The 6,000-nt window shown below is 39.2% G+C and overlaps 1 long non-coding RNA gene across 1 annotated transcript in view; it reads left to right on the forward strand.

Annotated features, from left to right (window-relative positions):
* The window catches only part of LOC137501234 (uncharacterized), a 399,562-nt gene extending 393,956 nt beyond the window's left edge, over positions 1-5,606 (forward strand). The window contains exon 3 of the long non-coding RNA XR_011018440.1: positions 5,474-5,606. This is a non-coding gene — a long non-coding RNA (uncharacterized lncRNA). The remainder of the gene's footprint in view (positions 1-5,473) is intronic.
* Positions 5,607-6,000: the final 394 nt, after the last annotated feature.

The following is a 6,000-nucleotide window of genomic DNA, read 5'->3' on the forward strand; positions in this document are numbered from 1 at the left end:
ACTCTACACTATTTTCGATAATTTTTACATCTCAGCCCTTCCCACCCCACCCCTAGCGTGCCAGGTCTACCATACCTCCTCGCAGTTTGTCTCACGATAGCAAGTCATGAATGTACCCAGTTTGGCTGAAATCTCTCCCGTAATCCAGAAAACTATGGATTCAACACTAATATCGGTCGTTTTTAGTTATAATTATATTTCGCCCCCTTCCCTAGGGCTTCTAGGGGTGTCTTGCCCCTGCAGTATTTTTTACACATTGTGTGAATTTATTAAATAAATTTAGTATTGTACCAAGTTTAGTTGACACCTATGCTGGAACATGCATACAAACACCCAAAATCTCGGTCATTTGCACATTTTCTTTTCTTCACCCCTTCTGACAACCCTGCTTACTGGGGCTCAACTTGGACGTAAACGACATCCGGAGTGTCACTATTCATTTCAGCCATCCCGAAAAGTATGGATTCGACACTATATTCGATTAATTTTATGTTTCACTCACCTCCACCCCCCCCCCCAAGGTCGCTGAACTCACTTCAATAGGGAACACTAGGAAATTCTTATCTTTAAATGCTGAATATGGACTTTAAAAATTCGGAGCGTCACTATACATTTCAGCGACCCCGAAAATTGTGGATTTGGCACTATTACCGATTATTTTTTATATATCATTCCCCCCTCGTCCCTACCACCCCAAAGGGTGATGAACTTGGACTTCAACAAATTCCGGAGTATCACTATTCATCTCAGCCAACCTGAAGATGAATTCGGCTCTATTTTATATTCTATTCTTCTTCTTCTTCTTCTTCTTCTTCTTATTATTATTATTATTATTTCTCACTCCACCTCGCTCCCCCCCCCCAAGGGGACTGAAATTGGACTTTAAATTTCGGAGTGTCACTATTTATCCCAGCGACCCCGAAAACAATGAATTCAACACTATTTTCGATTCTTTTTTTTTTAACTCGTCCCCCAAGGCCCCCCTTTAAGACGAGTTTTTTTCCTGATACTAAGTCATAAGTGTACCAAGTTTGGTTGAAATCGCTCGAGTGGTATAGGAGGAGATGCAATACATACATACCTACATACCCACCTATAGACCTGTAGATTACATAGACTCGCCTTTGCTCGTTAGGAATCCCCAGTTGCTCTACGTTAGGAGGGTGTGATAACTCTTGTCATTCCATTGTTGATATTCTATATTTTTTAAAGTTTCTTAAATATTTTACACGTCTAATACACATCTACATTCTTCAAAATGGGCAGACCTATCAATGTTGGTACTATGACATGAAAGTACATCTCGACCACGGCATGTTGGAATGCTATTTCAAAATAATAGGCATAAGAATGCACCTCCTATCAAGAAAGCTACTTTGTAAGTCAATGCGGCGTGTTTTCATCCTTCTATATACAGCAAATATTATCCTCATCACGACGTGCAGGTCGCCGACGAGCGTCAAATCACAAGACCTGCACGTGACGAGCCGAACATGTCCTCGGGCACTCCCGGCACTAAAAACCATACGCCATTTCATTTAGTGGACTATCATGGTATAACGTAAGCTGCTGTCGCCTAGCGACAATCTGTCCGTCAAGTCGATCCAATCTTGGTGCGGCTTTGCAATTTAATAAAATTACATAAAATTACTCATAATAATAAAACTACCTTACCGATTTCGTTCAAACCACTTCATAATCCCTTTCAGATGAAATAAGAACAAATTGTGAAAATTCCAGCGAAATCGGTCCAGTAGTTTTTGGGACTATTAATGTCAAATATACCAACATCCAATGTTATATATATAGATTGTAGCGCTCCTTCGTAAACCAGCTATCAGGTAACACGTTCATCACTACTGCATACTAGACACTTAAACGTAGAAAGTACGGGACTGGAGGGCATAATGCCGTGTGACTTACAGAGAGGCCTGGTGTAGGTTTTTAAGTTGACGCCCTGAGGGTAAAACCTAAGATGAATATTTGCAATGGTAAAGGTAGCACAAACACCCAACACCTGAGCCAGAGGTATTAACCAATGAAAGTTAAAGTCCCCGAGATGGCCGGTCAACCTCCTAACCACTTAAATATGAAGTTGGAATTAACACTAATGAAGAGGATAAAAGGAAGAGGTCAGTGGCGCTTTCAGCAGGTGAGCTGGGAAGGCCCGGGCCCACAGTAAACTCCGGAGATTTTCACATTTCGAAGAAAACTTTAGAAGAAACTTAAGAGCGATAGAAACTAGAAAGATGAAAATTAGCAACGTAATTTCACATTTTTCGCGATAAATAATATTCAGCAGGAAATGATTAGGAAATTTTCCCAGAATACAGATAAAGACTACAGATATACTATGGAAATATACGTCATTTCTTCTGCTGATCCTTCTTCAGATGTATACATGAATTCAAATATTTTTCAACGAATAAACGTATCAAAATATGTCTGAGAAATACTGTGACCGGCGAATGCTTAGCAACCTAATAGTGATATCAACAGACAGACAGACAGACAGACAGACAGACAGACAGACAGACAGACCGACAGACAGAGAAGCTACCACTACATGTATGAACCAAAGGCCATCATTGATGAGTACGCCTCATAGACTGACTTCAATTCGCCATTCAATATGTGGGACCATCACCAGGATTACTGGATTCAAGAACTAGAAAAAAATCCAAACGAAAGCAGCTCGATTTTTTCTGGGTGATTGCTGACAAACGAGTTTTTCTTACAATTTTTTTTAAAGTCGCACCGACACAGATAGATCTTATGGCGACGATGGGAGAGGAAAGGCCTAGACGTTGGAAGGAACTGATCGTGGCCTTAATTAAGGTACAGCCCCAGCATTTGCTTGGTGTGAAAGTGGGAAACTACGGAAAACCATCTTCAGGGCTGCCGACAGTGGGAATCGAACCCATTATCTCCCGGATGCAAGCTTACAGTTGCGCGCCCCTAACCGCACGACCAACTCGCCTGGTCGACAAAAGAGTAGCGTTACTAAAATTATGCAAAGTTTGGGCTTGAAAGACTTGAGAGAAAGGAGACTAGCTTCTCGACTAGGTGGTATGTTTCGAGTTGTCAGCGGAATGACATTAGTACATGAATACGTTTGAGTGGTGGTTTTGAAGTAAGAAAGATAACAAATATTAAGATAAAGATGGAATTCAAGGGGACAAATTGGGGCAAATGTTCATTTATGGGAAGGGGAATTAGGGATTGGAATAATTTACCAAAGGAGATGTTCAATAAATTACTAAATTCTTTGCAATGATTTAAGAAAAGACTAGGACGAACAACAGTAGGGAATCTGTCATCTAGTGACTGCCATAAATGCAAATCAGTGGTGATTGATTGATTGATTGATTGATTGATTGATTGATTGATTGATTGATTGATTGATTGATTGATTGATTGATTGATTGATTGATTGATTGATTGATTGATTGATTGATTGATTGATTGATTGATTGATTGATTGATTATATGTGTAATACTTTATTTCGAAATAAAGTTGTATGTTTATAACACAATACCATCTTTTCGTTTTTATATTTTCACCGAGCTCGATAGCTGCAATCACTTAAGTGCGGTCAGTATCCAGTATTCGGGAGATAGAGGGGGTTCGAATCCCACTGTTACAGCCCTGAAGATGGTTTTTTGTGGTTTCCCATTTTCACACCGGGCAAATGCTGGGGCTGTACCATAATTAATGCCACAGCCGCCTTCTTCTCACTTCTAACCCTTTCCTGCCCCGTAGACGCCATAAAACTTGTCTATGACGGTGCGACGTAAAGCAACTTGTAAAATATATATATATATTCTTAAAAATCGGTAATGCGTGGTATCTAAACGATTTGACTCATTGTGTTCATGTTTAATAGTCTGATAATGCGAACACGTTATTGACATTTTGAAAATACTGCTTTCAAATTTCTACAAAATTGAGCATGGGAGTGACTTTAAGTTTGGGCCCATCCAAAATATTTCTCCTAAAACCGCCATTCGAAGAGGTACGACGTTTCGAAGAATGGAGGCACGGAAAATGAAAGCTCCCTAGACCTCACAATTCTAGTACCCTTGGGCTCGAATGAGAGCAAGAATTGACCAAGAGATGTGAGGTGGAAGGTCCTGGTAAATGTGGAACTAATGCCAGACTGAGCCAAGACCCCGTGGTCAGCAGCCTACACCTCCAACTCGAGAACCTTCGGGAGTGATTAATGGGGGGCAAACATAATAGCATACATTATTACCAGTAATATACATCATAACTCGAAGTTAGTCGTTGCCTTTGTGTATCCATGGCGGGAGATTTGATCCCAGGTAACGCTGTTGGCACTCGAGGGAGTTTATATACCACAACTCGGCGTCGTTTCGTTTGTGCACGTTCAGGTATATCTGTGGAGCAAAATTCGGACAGCGTATTTACTGCAATTGGAGGGAGTTTTTTATTATTATTATTATTATTATTATTATTATTATTATTATTATTATTAATATTATTATTATTATTATTATTATTATTAATAATATTATTATTATTATTATTATTATTATTATTATTATTATTATTATTATTATTATTATTATTATTATTATTATTATTATTATTATTATTCAAAGTATCTCTCAAGCATTTTGTAAATGTCCAGGCGCTGTACGTAGCTTCTTACTAGCTACCAGTCCTGCGTTAATAATGATTACGATTCATAAACGTTCAGACTTCCGTATTTAAGACAGAGTCATAAAATGAGCATGAATCCAGTACTGAAATGAAAGCATCTGAAAAATCAGTAGCACACCCACATAACTATCGTCCTTCTGTGCTCTAAGTAGCAGGTTCGACCTCGGCTAAGGTCGGTGACATTTCTGGATATTTAAATACCACAACTCTGTGTCGTTGGTTCCTGGGACGTTAATGGATTCCCATAAAGAAGGCATTAAGGGGACAAAATTATTATTACTCGTTTTGGATGTTATCAATCAATTAATCAATCACTCACTACTGACCTGCATTTAGGGCAGTCGCCCAGGTGGCAGATTCCTTATATGTTGTTTTTCGAGCCTTTTCTTAAATGATTGCAAAGAAATAGGAAATTTATTGAATCCCTAACTCCCCTTCCTATTAACGAATATTTGCCCCAATTTGTCCTCTTGAATTCCAGCTTTATCTTCATGATGTGATCATTCCTACTTTTAAAGCCACCACTCAAATGTATTCGTCTACTAATGTCATTCCACGCTATCTCTCCACTGACAGCTCGGAACAAACCACTTAATCGAGCAGCTCGTCTCCTTTCTCCCAAGTCTGCTCAGCCCAAACTTTGCAACATTTCTTTGTAACGCTACTCCTTTGACGGAAAACACCCAGAAGAAATCGAGCAGCTTTCCTTTGAATTTTCTCCTTTTTATATCAACTGAAGGAATATTAACATGGACTAAACAATTGTTTTTTCTCTCTTTGTTCCAGTATGACCCCGAGGGGTTTGGTGAGATCCCTTGGGATGACTTTCTGGAAGTACTCAACAAGCCGGAGTTCGTCGCCGAGGTCGACGCCCACAAGCGGGAAATCCTGCTGGAGAGAGCCCATGAGAGGAAGACATCGGCCATCACCTTCCAGGACTTCGTCAATGTGGTGAGTGCATGTTTCAGTGTCCTATGTTTCAATAAAGTATAGATATAAGTGATGCGATTCACATCCTGTAAAATTTTTGGCTATGTAAATTAATTTCTCAACAAAATGCTATTCTCGAGATAGTTCTAAAAAATAAAACGATGGGCTCGCCCAAGGGTAGAGGAACTTAATTGCATTACTAAATCTAAACCGTTTGCTACTGGTTTTCACGATTCAGAAGAAATACTTCGGACAAATGAAAGACTGTGCATATTTTTAAGTGCTTTTCTTCTATTCTCGTCTCATATCGTTCTGTCGTATGTGATCATTTTTTTTAAATTTTAAGGTATCTACCACAATATCAAATAGCTGAGAATGATCCA

Source organism: Anabrus simplex, chromosome 6, assembly GCF_040414725.1.
Source record: "Anabrus simplex isolate iqAnaSimp1 chromosome 6, ASM4041472v1, whole genome shotgun sequence".
Taxonomy (NCBI): Eukaryota; Metazoa; Arthropoda; class Insecta; order Orthoptera; family Tettigoniidae; genus Anabrus; species Anabrus simplex.